Raw genomic sequence first — 17,975 nt, 5'->3', positions numbered from 1 at the left:
CACACACACACACACACACACACACACTCTCTCTCTCTCTCTCTCTTGTTCACTTTCTTTAGATCAATAGTCACATTATTACAGCCAGTCTCAGGTTTGATAAATAGAACAAACTGGATTTGTCTATTGTCTCTCTCTCTCACACACACACACACACACACACACACACACACACACACACACACACACACACACACAGTTTCAGTTCAACAGCATAAAATAGCATACAAAGAGAAAATACAAGAGAGACGTCCAATAACATGAGTATATTGGCAGGGCTCATTATGTTCAGAAGGACCAAAGGGAAAGACGGTGTTTAGGACCACTGTTCTCCTCCCATGAAATATGTATGACTTACTTTCACTAACACATTTTACACACATGAGAAGAAATGGTGTGATTTCAGACGTCTATTAACACACACACCTCTTATAGCTGCTGACTACACACGTGCTCGCAACACTGTTCACACTTCACACAATTATGTGTGCGCTCGCACACGCACACGCACACACACACCACACACACACACACACACACACACACACACACACACACACACACACACACACACACACACGAATAGAGACAGAACCACACAGTATTACAGTACATGCTTGGTTGGCCTCCATTTACAGATTTACTGTACTTCGGCACGGAATCGGGTGTGGGCTGGGGCATGATTTATGCTACAGTACCTTGCAGTATGATATAGTACAATATGGCGTGGTACAGTACAGTATGGCATGGTAGAACATGGTGTGACGTAATCTCTCAAGACAGATTCAGAGCTCCACGGATGAATCTGTCGGCAACTCCCCGTTATTATGTGTAGAGTTTGTTGTTAGTAGGAATGTGAACAAAGACGCACCACTGGAAGAGGAGGGCAGAAGGAGAGTGAACGGGCCGACACCCTGTCTCTACAACACGCAGACGCAGGCGGTGTGCCCCAGACGTTTGTCGTTGTGTTTGACATGACATGACATGACATGACATGACATGACATGACATGACATGACATGACATGACATGACATGTCAGGTGAAAAGAAGCAGCTTGGACTCCTTGTGCATAGAAGGAAGCATGAGGTCAGTCCGCTGCCCCCCAGGTAGGCAGAGGAAGTGTAGCGCCCAGGATTACATTAGATAATTGACACTGGGTGAAACATGGGTTGCAAAATTGTGGGATAAAAATGTAGGAAAAAAAAATCGGATTCCATGTGACCTGTCTGTATTTAGACATAATTATTTAAGCAAATCGAAGACCATTGTCTTTTCTGGCGGTTCTGAACAACCATGTATCCGACCAACTCAAGGTGGTGGTGTGGAACATGTGTGTCGAATTTGGTGTGGTACAGTGGATTTACACTTCAATTACCTTTTGTATGATATGGTGTTTTAGTCATTATTGTATGCTGCAGTATAGCATGGAATGCTATAAGCCAGGGCATAGCAGCGGCGGCCATTTTCTGGTTCCATTGATCCCCGTTATGTGTCAATCTCTCCCCCTCGCCTCTCTCTCTCAAAGAGATTTGTGTAGACAGAAGAAAGTGGTCAGAGTACAGTTGTAACAAAAGTCTGTCTCTCTTAGACAAGGGGGTTCAAGTGGTTAACTTCAAAGTTTTCTTTTAAAGCATGGCTATAAAGTCCCCCGGGTTGGCTTTAACAAGAGTGTTAAAGTTCTCCTGCACCCAGACCCCATTTAAAGATTCCTGTGCGATTCTACTTTATGTGTGACCCACCCCACCTACCGCGTGTTTAGAAGTGTGAGTTTATCCGACTGTACGCGGGCAAATGTATTCTTAGGTTCCCCCGATACCTACTTAATTAAGTCCCTCATCTAGCACCTGGCCAGTAAAGCAAGGATGTAAATGAGTAGCAAAGATAACCCTCCTGTCTCATTAATGCAATGCTGATAGTCTCACTCTTTCATCAAGAGCACTGGAGCAGATAGGGCAGATACAAAATGCAACCTATACCCGGTGTGTGTGTGTGTGTGTGTGTGTGTGTGTGTGTGTGTGTGTGTGTGTGTGTGTGTGTGTGTGTGCGTGTGTGTGTGTGTGTGCGTGCCTGTGCGCGTGCGTGAATGGATTAAAGCTGAATCAATCTCGCCTGAAAATGTTTAAATTAATATTATTTCTATAAAAGGTTTATTTTATCCATTATTTCCAATGAACAAAGAAAAGACAGCGCCAGAACGGATCTCACACGTGGAGAAAAACAAGCCATCTCTCTCTACAGTAAAGCGGCTGCGACCCCTCTCTTGTGTTAAGAGTCACCCAGTGAGTGTGCTGCTGCTGGATTCCTATAGCACTTTAGCTAACTGCACTTGCTTTTGTGTCCTTGTCATCGTGGCTGTGGAGCCAGCAGCGGCTCATTACACCTTTAGACTACAAGTGAGTAGTTAGCAGTAGTCTATAGGATAGAGAACCAAGTGAGTACAGTTAGCAGTAGTCTATAGGATAGAGAACCAAGTGAGTACAGTTAGCAGTAGTCTATAGGATAGAGAACCAAGTGAGTAGTTAGCAGTAGTCTATAGGATAGAGAACCAAGTGAGTACAGTTAGCAGTAGTCTATAGGATAGAGAACCAAGTGAGTACAGTTAGCAGTAGTCTATAGGATAGAGAACCAAGTGAGTACAGTTAGCAGTAGTCTATAGGATAGAGAACCAAGTGAGTACAGTTAGCAGTAGTCTATAGGATAGAGAACCAAGTGAGTACAGTTAGCAGTAGTATAGGATCATCATCATTTTTCGACCGCAGTCGAGATCATGGATTTCACAATGCCATGTCAGACTTCCCGGTACTTCATTGCCATCCCCAGTTCCTGCTTACTGATGCATGTGTCTCTATAGCGATGACATCAGGGAACGACAGTTTTCTGGTCTGCTTTGAGGCAGGATTCCAAAGAAGAAGGGAAGATATAACCTCATTGTCAGCTCTGTAGCAGTGGCCAGCAAACTGTGTTCTTCTGGATCGGACTAGTGAAGATTCGAAGAAACACGGGGAATGTTGCCTTATATTAGTCGATGGGTGGCTCTTCCAAGACAGATTTTGCCCTCTCATTAGAAGCCAGTGTAAGTGCCAGACAGACCTCACAGCCAAGGGATAGTTCACCCCCAAAATGACTTTTTTGCAATCGATTACTCACCCCATGGACAAATGATACATTGTAGAGCACAGTTCTTTGCAGCACAACACCTTCAATGATGCGGACCATGCGGTACATAGGGCTTGAGTGGGTACACTATAATAACCGTAACTTACAAAATCAACAGCAATCAAACAGGCCTGAAAGTCCACCTTTCAGCATGCCAAAGTGAGAGGAAATGATTATTCCCCCGCCCCCCTTAGTCTATAGACTACCCCCACCGCCTTACCCCCCTATTTGTTCCACAACTTGTACATATATGTTATTTTTTTTTACCTTTTATGATGATTTAAAATTTGTTGTTATTTTTCATGTCACGATTATGAATTGAATACCCAGGACCTGAATGGAAACTTTTTCCGGTGATCCCTTTGGACGTGTGTTGACTGTACCCTGTACTGATTACATTTCTGTTTGACTGTCTGTAGCCTACCCTGCACTGAATACATTTCTGTTTGACTGTACCCTGTACTGAATACATTTCTGTTTGACTGTACCCTGTACTGATTACATTTCTGCCAATAAAGTATTCAATCAATCATCGATTCAATTACATACTGTAAACTAGCACACATATAATCCTAAAAAAGCATGTCCTTAATCTGACATTGTAAAATTACTAGAATTTCGCCGGCCTTCGGCCGGCGAATCCTAGTTACATTGCAGCGCAATATGGGAAGAAGGAAATTCTCAGTAGTGTGCCCTGCACATATGTAGTAACGGATGGGTTATAAAGTATTAATAATAACAGAAAGTGTTTTTTATTTCTCATAAATACGCAAACATGGTGAAACAACTACAGTCACAGAGAGCAGTGCCAAGGTAGCTGCTGCCTGCTAACGATGCAAACAACAGCCTTGCCTGTCGTGTGTGTGTGTGTGTGTGTGTGTGTGTGTGTGTGTGTGTGTGTGTGGGGGGGGGGGATAGCACTAATTTTCGACATTTTACTGTGTCATAAATATTTACATCTGTAGCCTATATTGTGATTACATTTGACCGTACATTTGACTCTTGTGTTATATTCTTGTGAAATATTCAGTAAAGTATTGTGGTGAAATATTCACCCCAAGTTGATAAGATATGCAGAGAATATAATACCAAGAACCCCCAGTTTGAAATGCATTAGGCCACAGACCCCCATTTGATACCATTTGCTCTCTGGGAAAATCAGGGTCCATTTGGTTCCATTTGTATGCTCTTGGAGTATGATGACTGCTAACAGTATTATCATAAAATATGTCTCAGTTTGAAGATTCAAAAAAACATATTTCATATGTGTGAGCTTGTAAAGTAGAACGTTCAACCTAGAGACAGTGTTGCCAAGTCTGATCATTATAAGCTACTTTGGACTTGTTTATCTATTGGTAGTCCTTGACATGGAAATGTTTGAGTTCCACTGCTCTGAAACAACATTAGACAACAAAGTTTGACAGTCAACACTATAATTGATTATTTTAAGACTAATTTCCGGACCATTTCTGATTTACCTACTTTGAACTGGCCTATTAACATTTTTATAGACCTGGTTGCTTGTTTCACTCTCACATCCACGATATGTGGCAACCCTGGTTTGTTTTGGTTTGCGTGTGGATGTGTTTTTGTGTTGCTTTAGCATCTTTATCACAGTAGCTATCAGAGGTTGCAGCAGCTGCTGCTGTCATGAAAACGCAAGTTTCTGTCCCAGAAGCTCACGTTAGGTCTGCGCACACTGTATGTTGCTATGGCAACCTGTCATCAAATGCTGCTAACGTTGTGGTCAGCACTGTTAGCATGTGTGCTATCAGGCAAAAGCTGAGATAGATATAAAACTACTGGCCAAAATGTCATACAAAACACAACAACTAAAATCGGAATGTAATTGTGACCTACAGACCATCATGATTTGCTTGCTGGACCTATAATTAATTTATTTGCATTAAATTGCCACTCGCCCATATAAATAAAAAGCAATAGCCTGCATGTGTGTGTGTGTGTGTGTGTGTGTGTGTGTGTGTATGTGTGTGTGCGCGTGTGCGCAAGACAGACGTGCGTGTGTGTGCAGGCTGAGAGCTGGTGACTGTGATTGACGTGTGAGCTGGATAAATCAGTGAGAGTTGGAAAAAGCGCCCGCAGAGCCAACTCGCAGGCAGTGCCTCAGGCCAGATGCCCGAGAATCGGTACAGGAATCTCTGGGTCACCAGTTTTGGTGTGACACACACGGCTTCCACATTTAGCTTCATACTGGGTGAAAGTGGCGTTCCAAAAATTATTTTTCCCCTCGGAATTCTTATTCACAATGAGATGGAGTTGAGGTGTTTGTGTTTGCTTGCTGGAGCTATAATTAATGTATTTGCATTAAATGTCCACTCGCGCATCGAAGTAAAAAGCAAGATGGCTGCCGATTGCGAGCGGAGAGACGGTGAGAGTAGTGACGTGTGAGCCGGGGGCGGGCCTCTGACAACAGCATGAACACAGGGCAGTGTTGCCAGGTTTGCGAATTGTAAGCGAGTTGTAGTGTGTGCAAGTAGCCTGGTTAAAAGGCCTTGTTTCTGCCCGTGTTGGGGCAACAGAACATGTCGACCAGTTTCTGTCAACCGCTTTTGGTCAGGTGACCAACTCCACAAATGTTAAATTAGATAATATGAATAATGCTACAGTACTAACAATTGAAACACATACTGTATTGCTTTGGTCAAGCATAAGGTCGTAAATACCTAAACCTTTCAAGAAAACTGATTATTTGACATTTCACAAAGCGTTACCGGTGGCTTGTCTCCGCCTCAATGTCACAGAAGACATCTCTACACACGGGAGAACATGTCAATTAAATAAAAGTCCTGAAATTGGAGATACAAGGCTTCTGTGGGACAGAAACTATATTGGAGCATATTGAGATCTAATAACCACTTCCCAACACACCCATAATAATGTAACCAAGACTGTCTCATAAAAGTGAAATGGGTAATAATTTGAGCAGGCTCGCCGGGCTAACTCCCTCAGCCGAGTAAATGAAGGGAAATTGAAGTTAGGTTGGAAGGCCATAATGTAGAGGAGATATATGAGGGGAGCAAGCGGGGAAAAAAAGAAAGCTGAGGGAATGAGAGGAGAGGAGAGGAGAGGAGAGGAGAGGAGAGGAGAGGAGAGGAGAGGAGAGGAGAGGAGAGGAGAGGAGAGGAAATATGCATAAGATATGAAGAGGGTGATGGGGCTGAGGGTAATATAATGCAAAGAAGACAGAAACTCTGAGAAGTGCAGAAAATGAGGAATCATGGTGGAGATTAAGTTTACAGTAGGTGAAACACCAAACACCTTATGGCATCACCACACGGAATACCAAAACACTCGCCCCAAAATACAGTGGCCCCAAAACACAGTGGTCCCAAAACACAGTGGTCCCAAAACACAGTGGTCCCAAAACACAGTGGTCCCAAAACACAGTGGTCCCAAAACACAGTGGTCCCAAAACACAGTGGTCCCAAAACACAGTGGCCCCAAAACACAGTGGCCCCAAAACACAGTGGTCCCAAAACACAGTGGTCCCAAAACACAGTGGTCCCAAAACACAGTGGCCCCAAAACACAGTGGCCCCAAAACACAGTGGCCCCAAAACACAGTGGCCCCAAAACACAGTGGTCCCAAAACACAGTGGCCCTAGGCGCAAATCCGGCAACCTCGGGAGAGCCTGGTATTCCTTAACCCATTTAGGCCTGACGTCGAAATAAATAAAAAGTCTTCTGAAAGAAGGACTGACTGGGGAACAAGACTAATATACACAGGAGGGCTGATTACACATGAGAAACACCTGGGGAAGACATGAACATAGAACCATAACAACTAGAACAAAAACATAGAAATGAAACATCTAGATAAGTAGAACATAGAATCAAAACAAGTAGAACATAACATAGAAAAACAACCAACAATCTAGATGAATAAAGTCTGAGACCGTGACAACGCATGTCTCTTAACCGGCAACGCATGTCTCTTAACCGGCAACGCATGTCTCTTAACCGACAACGCATGTCTCTTAACCGGCAACGCATGTCTCTTAACCGGCAACGCATGTCTCTTAACCGGCAACGCATGTCTCTTAACCGGCAACGCATGTCTCTTAACCGACAACGCATGTCTCTTAACCGACAACGCATGTCTCTTAACCGACAACGCATGTCTCTTAACCGGCAACGCATGTCTCTTAACCGGCAACGCATGTCTCTTAACCGGCAACGCATGTCTCTTAACCGGCAACGCATGTCTCTTAACCGGCAACGCATGTCTCTTAACCGGCAACGTATGTCAGGAGCCACGGGTGAGTCTTAACCAGACTGTTGTACGTCGGACCAACGTATTGCCCTGCCACCACTGACCATGTACTGATCAGATCAGCGAGCTACAATCTACACTCTAGCAACAGCTAACAAATATACATAGTTCCACATTAGTTCCATGTTCCAATGCTTAATTTATGCTCCGTCATGACGGTGTCACACACACCAAAAATAGCTACAAGCTACAGGCAACAGTGACGTTGCGTTGTGAGGTTGTAGATTTGCTGATGTTCAGCGTGTGGTGGCAAAAGCGTGTGGCAAAGTCGTATGGGGAAAAAAGTCTAGATCAGACTTTAGCTTGTATTGATCTTCTTGGCAAGCGAAAAGATGTCCAAGAAGATCCAAGAACACTCTAATTTGAATTTAGTCAATACTTTGTATTGACAATTTCATTTGCAAAGGTATGGGCTGCCTTGTCAATGCAGTAGAGCGTGAAGGCTTCCGGGAATAGTGGAAGACATTATACTGCATGCATGCATTCGGCTATATGACAGTTTTCCTCAAATTACATACAACATTGCCTTACTTGTGATGTGTTTTGTATAACCACATTCCTGCCAATGCATAGGCCGATTTCATATACACATGCATCCATCCTAGACTAAGTGTATCTTGTCACTTACGTCAAACATCAGCTTCATGCTTGTACAGCTGACAAGTGTGGCTGTGTCGACAATGTATACGCTCCAATCCAATCTCAATCTCACAGCATGCAAGTGGTATTTCCATTTCATCTGGGGGGCGTTTGACAGGCTGTCATGACATTCATGACACCGTCATCATCACACCAAAGCCATTCACCTGGGTCTCTTCACAGTGGCCATTCTATAAGCCCCTCTATCCACCATGGCACTCCAAGTCTAAAAGGAACATTAGATAACAGCTTCCATGATACTGTGAGTGTGCTTTGCTATTGTATGATTTACACTTGGACAGCGAGTGACATTTTGCACCTCAACAGAGACATTTTCACTTCACTCCCAAAGATGGCGGGCGAAGAGCTTGCAAAGCACAGCCGCTGACCGTCTCCAAGAGAGACTACACAACCATAGGAGTGTCTTTCTCTTACTGAGCAGCTTCCATGGTATGATGGCTCACAACAGAGATCCTGTAATGAAATTCTTGTGTTGCTCGCCGTTGTTCTCCCGCTGTTAAAACACACTGTAAGCCCCATAACATGTGTAACCACATACTGTACAGTAAAGTAATCCTTTTTGTACTGTAGCCTATGTTTGGCAACGGCATGCAGTGGTGGAAAGTAACTAAGTAAATTTACCTACTTAAAGGTATATTCAGTGATTTCACTAAATTCAAATATCACTTATTTTTTCGATAATCCTCCCTACTATAAAGTGTGCTGACCATATAAGGAGTTCCTCCCTGTCCCCAGTGAGCCCCTGGGGTCAAAAAACCCTAGTTTCGGTTTGGGTGGCAAATCATGATCGAGTGGGGCGGGCCTTGGTGCACGTGCTGTTGGTCTGTTGTACTTCCCCCACTGTAGAGCGTGTGCATGTGCACATCTTGTTACCGGGGCGGACCGGGTTATTTTTCCAAATCACCCAAATCACTGAATGCTCCTTTAAATAAAAAGCCACCTAGTCGTTACTAACCATATCCCTAACCCTGACCGCACGCGAAGCCACACAGTCAGAGTAGTGGCATGTTGGAATCATGTGCAGTCCTCCATGTTTGAGGCTTCACCCCATGATGTACAGCCACACAGGTGGCCTTGATGGCACCGTATCTGCCATGGATGATCTGATGAGGCAAGCAGTTTGAGCGGATTGTCTGATTGTCCCTACGGTGCACAATTAGCCACTCAGAGATTCTGGGGGATTACCATTACACTATAGTTATTGATTATGTGAGTGGGATTGTGGAGGCATGCCACATTGCTATATTCATAGCTCATGGCATACTAAATGAGGGCAAAGAGAAGTACTTGCCACATACACTTAAAGGACCACTTCACCACTTTTCAACCTATCTTCATTTAATAGGTCCTCACTAATATTACTATTTTGCAAAGGGAAAATATTTGACATTGACAAGTGCGTGTGTGTGTGTGGTATTTTGTTTCGTTACTGAAACAAAATACAGTTTTGGTTGATGGCGTAAAATTGGAAAATTGTGACCGGTGCCTTGCAGTCTATGGACTAGAAAACTGTCGTTCCCTGATGTCATCGCTAGGGACACATCAGTAAGCAGGAACTGGGGATGGTAATGAAGGACCGGGAAGTCTGGCGTGGCATTGTGAAATCCATGATCTCGACCGCGGTCGAAGAATGATGATGATGATCCTGTGTCGGCTTGGTTTTAAATCTATCTTAGTTGTGGGCTTATTGCTTATGCTCACAGTAAGCTCTGTAGAATGGTCCCTTTGATTTGTGAAGGTAAGACATAAAGGTTATTGTATCGCCGTATTACTTTTTGTTGTTGTGCCTCCTGGCTGAATTCTTGCGAGGCTGCGGCCTAGAAAAGAAACCATTATCTCAGCTCATGCCTGTCTGATTTAATGACTGATAGCATCTAAAGCCAAGACAACTAGACAAGTGTCATTTTATTGACCCGAATGTCAATACTAGTGCTCTCTCCATATCTCCTGTCGCGCTGGGAGGTGGAATACGTCCTCCTGGTGTGATGAGAGAAGCAAACACGATTACTCTGTTTTCTAGCGAAGGGAATAAATCAACAAATTAACCTTCAATAAACCCTAAACCTCAGTGCAATCCTAATCCCTCACATGTTATACCTCAGTACAAAACTAATACCTTATCAACCTAATACCTCAAAACGAATGCCTCGGTACAACTTAATACCTTATCAACCTAATACCTAAAAACTAATACCCCAGTACAACCTAATACTTTAGTGCAAAACAAATGGCTCAGTATTCGTATATTAGTTCTTCCTTTCTTTCTGTGTGTGTCCTATACATATACAGCACACTCAGAAAGTCACTAAATAGAGTGATGTACATGTATATTTGTATCATTTGTTTTAGCAGTTTGCAGTTTATTTGTATATATTTTTGTTGTTGCGATGTTAGACACACCAGCATTTATTTATTTCTGCATGAACAAATCTCTACAAATTTGTAATGTAATAAAGGGGGGGGGGGGGGGGGGTCTCAAATCTGCCCCATTCAGATTCCTGGCCACGTGTCTGATTGATGAGCTGATACATATACAGTACCCTCATATCTCCACACAAAGCAGTTTATCTGCAAAGAAGAAAACGCTCCCATCAGTAACCCCCATCATCCCATCATGCTCTCTATTGGTCATGTTGTGACCCTCCATAGTAAAAAACCCATTCAATCGCCTCTGCACTGAACGCATGCAGAGATCTTTGGACTGGCTAACCGTACAGCACGCTGTGATCCTTGGAGGATAAACCACACAAACACGCACGCACACACGCACACACGCACGCACACAAGCACGCACAGGCGGAATAAGGAGCCCATATCCCCTACAGATATTGCATTGTGTGTTGCACCGCGAGGCACGGCTTCATTTAAATAGGAAATCTCTCCATTGTCAAGAATCACCCTGAGGGAGTCTGAAACGGCAGGCTTCATGCTCTACAGCCATACATTCAACACCCACACACGCACACACACACGCACACATACGTATACATATATATACATACACATATACACATATACATCATTTAGCTATAGAATTGGCACATGGTCTGCACAGATTCACATCTGCATGTGTGTTCCTGTTGTGTAGTTCAAGGCTTTCATCTGTGCTTCGCACGCACACAAGCACGCAAGCACGTGTCTATTTACAGACTGCCTGGTTGCCCATCCAAGGTCATGACCACTAGCGAGGCGTTCAGTGGTGGTGATGTAATTCCTCTGTCCATAATCAATCATACAGTATGTACTGTAGCTACCGTTAAGATGCTCTGTGCAGTTTTCACCATGCAGTTCTCAACACGTCACCAAGCGCTGTGAGCTTGTGGATCGTCTATTGCCACTATTTGTCGTAGGACTTAATGTCTGAAGGCCTAAAGTGGTTGGTTGATTAAAAGAATGAATTCAAATCAACATGTTTTTATATAGTTGTAAATCATTGTGAAAAAGAACAATCTATGTTGTGTCAAAATAGTTTTTTTATGGTCACTTTTGACCAAGTCCCCAGAGCGGCTGGCCAATCACCTTTTACCAAGCCCCCAGAGCGGCTGGCCAATCACCTTTTACCAAGCCCCCAGAGCGGCTGGCCAATCACCTTTTACCAAGCCCCCAGAGCGGCTGGCCAATCACCTTTTACCAAGCCCCCAGAGCGGCTGGCCAATCACCTTTTACCAAGCCCCCAGAGCGGCTGGCCAATCACCTTTTACCAAGCCCCCAGAGCGGCTGGCCAATCACCTTTAACCAAGCCCTCAGAGCGGCTGGCCAATCACCTTTTACCAAGCCCCCAGAGCGGCTGGCCAATCACCTTTTACCAAGCCCTCAGAGCGGCTGGCCAATCACATTTTACCAAGCCCCCAGTGCCCCCAGAGCGGCTGGCCAATCACCTTTTACCAAGCCCCCAGTGCCCCCAGAGCGGCTGGCCAATGTTGAAGCCGCCGAGACGTATAGTGCCCAAACTGGACGTTTTTTGCCCGTGCATTTAGCACGAGTAACCAATTGGATTTGCCAATCATAATGTTGGTTGGCACTCAGATCCAGCCAGTGCCAGGTGTGGTCAGAAGTTTGCTACGCTTAGCCACATGTTTTGGTCGTGTCCCAGATTGCATTTTGGACAGAGATATTTAATACCTTCTCGTATATTTGTAACTCAACTATTATATAGATCCCAATCCAATAACGGCGCCGTTTGGTGTCCCTCCAGAGGGAATACAAATACCAACTCATCACGCTGAAGCTGATACTATTTAATTGGAAAAAGGCAGCGCCGCCATCTCACAAACGTTGGGTGGAGGATGTTATGTCACATCTCAAACTCAAAGAACTTCAAAATACAATCAGGGGCTCCACTCAGAAATATACCAGAGTTTGGCAACCGTTTCTAACCTACTTTGCAGTACAATTTTCTACGTAGTCATTGGCCATCCCAATGTTAAAGTCACTTTGCATGTTGCTTTGCCACTCGATGTGCCATTCACCTTAAGCATGCGCATACCCTCTATTGTTTAATCCAGTGTTCCACCGCACGCAAAACGCTATACCCGACATTTATTTAATACGTTTAATTCGCCGTTTTAAAATAATTAAAAAGAAACAGCGGATTTATCCGGGACCTGGTGACGAGGCCGTCACGTTATGATGACGGAACCGGAAATCAAGTCATCATCTGGGCTGCTAGGGCTTCTAGCTTCAGATCCACAAGCTCACAACGCCTTCATTGCGTTGCGAGCTTGTAGAGCTACTGTATTGTAGGTCTATTTTCACAGTTGTGGCTTGTTTCGTATAATATTTGACAATGTGTCAATGTTTGTTCGTTTTTGATTACTTTTGATGCAGTAATGGTCTTGTTTACTTGTTTATGTATTAAAAATGTCTTCAAAGTCCTTAAATTAAGTCATGTGGGGATGTGTGGAATGTGGATATCCCCCTGGGGGTCCCCCGACCCATGAGGTTGAGAAGCACTTAACTATAGTTTCAATACTCTAACTAATACCAATTCCACTGTGTCATCAATTCTATTCCAGTCGTCTCCCAACTGATTAGAATAGAAGTAATTCCGCCACGTACCACATATCGCAAGACTGAAAAGTCAAGTCAATGTCACTCTCTGCACTGGACCAAAAACCTATTTTCTCTCTTCCATTCTTCCCGCAGTAATCCATTCCTTCTCATTACAACTCTATTTCCTCCTCTCTATGTATTCTTGGCTCCAGATCAAACACCCGCTGCCTCTCCTGAAAGATAGTCCTTTTTAAATGTTCAAGGCATCAGGGCTTAACCTTTAGATGTAGACATTTCCAATGCCGACATACCACAGTAAGCCTACAATGCTACAATGTCACCACACTATTGGGGTGGCACACTGGCATTAACATTATGAAAGAAATGTGTTGAGGAATTCTGCATGGTGGCATTTTGCATCGCTGTGTCTCAAAACTGCATTAACCTGCCTCAAAATAGGCGAAGGAGCTTACATAGAGGCCAGGCTAAGGGCTAAGGGCTGCTTTAATCTGCTCCTCTCTGTGACATGGCACAGGTAAATCCTTCACTGCTCACTGCTCACAGCTCACTTCACTGCTTTGGGGAAACATGCAGTCAATGCCATGGCCAGTGTGGTGCGGGTGTGGCAACAGGTGTTTGGAGTTTTCCGTACAGTGAAGGGCGGGAGACCCGAGACGTGCGTGGGTTGGATCAAATTGTACAAAAGTGAAAGTTACGCACATCCAGTTGGTCATTGGCGATGGACACAAAGAGTAACGGTTACAAATGAGTGTAGTTACCGAAGTAAAGCTGTGCATGCGGATTGTTGAGAGTCGTAAATCATCACAAACTCATCAATATCACACGTCTGGTGAATAGTCATATATCTGTCCATCACATCCTCATCAATATCACACGTCTGGTGAATAGTCATATATCTGTATCAATATCACACGTCTGGTGAATAGTCATATATCTGTATCAATATCACACGTCTGGTGAATAGTCATATATCTGTATCAATATCACACGTCTGGTGAATAGTCATATATCTGTATCAATATCACACGTCTGGTGAATAGTCATATATCTGTATCAATATCACACGTCTGCAGACGTGTGATATTGATACAGATATATGACTATTCACCAGATGTGTGATATTGATACAGATATATGACTATTCACCATGGTGAATAGTCATATATCTGTATCAATATCCCACGTCTGGTGAATTGTCATATATCTGTATCAATATCCCACGTCTGGTGAATAGTCATATGTATCAATATCCCACGTCTGGTGAATTGTCATATATCTGTATTAATATCCCACGTCTGGTGAATAGTCATATATCTGTCCCTGCAACTTGTTACCCGTTTGATGCAACGGGTGCCTTCCCAAAACTCTGCCAAAAATACCAATCTCCTCTCCTCTCCTCTCCTCTCCTCTCCTCTCCTCTCCTCTCCTCTCCTCTCCTCTCCCCTCCCCTCCCCTCCCCTCCCCTCCTCTCCTCTCCTCTCCCCACATTCTACTCATCAACATCCTCCACTCCAGTTACCCTTCTCCCTCCCTCGTTCCTCTGCTCCATGCTCTTCCTGACGCTCTTTAGCCTCTGCAGCGTGTGTGTGTGTGTGTTCCTGCATAAATATGCATATATATATTAATGACCATTGAGAATATGCATGGTGTAAGGAGCTTGTGCATGCATGTATAAATGTCCATCTCTGACCCATAGAGGATAGTACACATTCTTCTCTGAGGAGCTGTCCCGTTTCCAAAAGAATAAAAATACACCCTCTGGTCTCTCTCTCTCTCTCTCTCTCTCTCTCTCTCTCTCCCCTCCCCCTGCCCTCTCACACGTGCATACTAGGGTATAATTTGTGCTAAAAGTTAAATTAAGGCTAGAGGTGTAGTGGGGCCGACTATATAGATAAGAAAAAAAACGTTTGAGGGGAGAGTAAAGTGGAGGGGAACAATTTAACAGAGGAGAATAAAGGGTTTGAGCGATAGAGAAGAGGGTGGATGAAGGTGTGGATGACGGCAATAGAAGTGAAGGGTGGACTGTAGGATTCTCTCTCTCTCTCTCTCTCTCTGTATTCTCAGTGCTCTAAATAACCCCATGCAGCACCCATGGGCTGACGACTGGCAGCACTGCAGTAGCACCTCACTGCCAGAAATAAAACCCAGCACCCTTCTTTAAATACACTGGAAGTGCTGGAGCATCCGACACATTCAAAGCTTAAAATACTGTGGCAGAACACTTTCATGCATAAATACAATACCACTAAAATACCTGCCAAGCTGTGAGCCTCAGATACCCAAGAGCAATTTACCTGCAACCTCATTAAAGTAACCTTTGGTTAAAATGCCATGTGACAAATAGATAAATAACATACATGAATGGGCTAATGTGTATGATGTGGTGGCTAAGGGCAGAAACTGAGTGTTTATTCAGGGGATAAAAGTTTGATTCCAGCCGGAGACCTCAACTTACTGTCTCTGTACAATCAAAATGAAGCGAAAACTGCCTAAAAACGGAAATGCACTATACACTAGAGCAAATATACTCAATTAAAATGTTCTTGACCAACTAGCACATGTAAGAAACAGATTGTATGGTAGAAGTATGTTAGTCCAAGGCACACTGCTCACTTGATTTCTTTTTTCAAGCCTTTATTAAAGCTGTAGCAAATTGTAACTTTGTCTAGCCATGTATGTTATAATAATATAATAATAATGTGTTCAACTGAACAGTATGGCTTGGACTTTGTTTTAAGATCACCTTATCTATACCTGCCTACAGGTTCTCCACAGAGGAAAGTAACGCAACCCCTTGAACCACCAGTATTCGTGTTCTGGGGAGAATATTAGCCAAGAATAGCCATCTACAAGCTCGGCAGAGCTTGTAGATAGAGACTTTCTAGATGGAAAAAAAGCGGTCTAAGTATAGAGCCAACTCAGGTCCAGTATGACTAGGTCTAGAATAAAGGGTTAAACTGTAAGTGGTTAATCTCTAACCACTTAAATGTGTGACCACTCTAATGTGAAAACTCTGTCCAAAGAGCACCTGTTTCCAGTTTACTGTAATGAAGAAAGAACCCACGCAGTGCCCATACACATTATCACATACTATAGGATTCAGCACCATGGACAGCGCCCATGTTTCAAGGGTCGGAACTGCACACTACCGCTGCATAGTGCACAGTGGCGACAAAGCGGCAGAGGCTACAAGTCCTTTTAGATGGAGGACAGCAACATTAACCACTTAAACGCAACCCAGCATCCTAATTGTGGGGAAGGCTTTGGCTGAAAATAGCAGATCGACAAGGTCACAATGCATCACAGTGCACACTCGGGTGAGTGGACAGCATGACTGATGTGAAAAATAGGCAGTGTAGGGCAGAGGTTCCCAACCACTGGTATGTGTACCTGTGCTGGTACGTGGGACATGTCCCACTGGTACGCGAGAAGGGAATCCCAAGTTTTCCCCCGACCGTGAATCTATAACCGTGCGTCACCAGGATCAATGATATGGTCTATGACAATTATGTATGTGATACAATAATATAGCAGCAGGTGGGCTACTTAAGGCCAGTCAACTGTCTTCCATGTTTTGGTACGATGATGCACGACCGCGACGCACCCCTACCCCCTCATCCCTCAGCCATGCCGGTCCGCCAACATTTCCATGGTAATAGAAAGGTTGGGAACCCCTGGTGTAGGGGATATAATATCAGAAAATGGTGGAAAAAACAGTTTTGGGCAGAATTCCCCTTTAGTTAAGCTACAAAGTGATGCCCGAAATGTTAACTTTTTCTTCTGCGCTAAAAGACAGCAGCATGAAAGAATCATTATGCTTTTGTTGCACCATCTCCACGCCCCCTTCTCTCTCCTATACACAATTCCTGCTCCGTCACATAAATTAAAAAGAAAGGGGGAAAAAAATGAAACACACGCATTCTTGCCGTGCACGGTACAGTTCCCAGTGCTATTTAAACCGCTTGTCATTCATGCAGTGTGGCTTTATCAACACTTAAACAGCGACTTGACAGCGCTGTAGCTGGCCATGCCTGACCGTCTTGTCACCGCTAGTGACAAGACTAGATGAAAACAGCAACGAGGGAGGAAAACACAAAGGAATTATGCATGCATCAATATTTTATATCATATATTTGTTTGAAAGACTCAAAGAAAAGGCTCATTGATCTTACGTCCCAAACTTTATCATCACACAAGCCACAAGACAGCACATTAGGAATTTTCTGTGAATCTGTGAAATGTAAAATCAGCAATGTTTCCATGTCGTTCGTCATTGGAGAACCAAAAGACAACTATATCTACTTGTATTTAGTTGTGTGATAGGGAGACTCATTTCATATTAAAGCACATCCTTTGAATGTAACATCCGTTGAATCTATTTGATGTTAATTGTGTTTCATCTGAATCATCTGACGGACTGCATTAAACGAATTAGTTTCATGCTTTATTGTTTTAAAGCCATAACCTGAGGGACTCCTTTAAGCGAATAAAACTGTATTTTATAACCAATATATGGTAGACTGTTACAATATAACTGATACATCTGCAGTGGTTTGAGGTGGTCTCCCGACACTTCCATTGAGACATTCACGCTGGCATTGGGTAGGACACCTGCAGTACTAGTTGACAATGCCAATAAAGTTAAGTTTATTATCTTTATTGTAGTTGGAACTTCATGGGACACTGGTTCAGTTTCCTGTCTCCGTGTGGAGAGGGAGACAACAGACATAAAACTTAAGAATTGTAGCTATAAATGAATTTCTGTTTCTGGGAAAGCGGCAGTCTCGGCGATTGGTTAACTTCACACACCAACCAATCAAAAATAGTAGCAAAGCAGATGACTTTTTTTCA

The 17,975-nt window shown here is 43.7% G+C and overlaps 1 protein-coding gene across 1 annotated transcript in view; it reads right to left on the bottom strand.

Moving 5' to 3' along the window:
• Positions 1 to 17,975, bottom strand: part of LOC308313606 (NT-3 growth factor receptor-like) — a gene marked incomplete at its 3' end in the record, with an annotated part of 222,417 nt that overhangs the window by 121,508 nt on the left and 82,934 nt on the right. The window lies entirely within an intron of this gene.

Source organism: Protomyctophum bolini (genome assembly GCF_963924005.1).
Source record: "Protomyctophum bolini genome assembly, chromosome: 4".
Lineage (NCBI taxonomy): Eukaryota > Metazoa > Chordata > Actinopteri > Myctophiformes > Myctophidae > Protomyctophum > Protomyctophum bolini.
The sequence above is the reverse complement of the archived record's forward strand: the minus strand, read 5'-3'. Positions and strand labels throughout refer to the sequence as shown.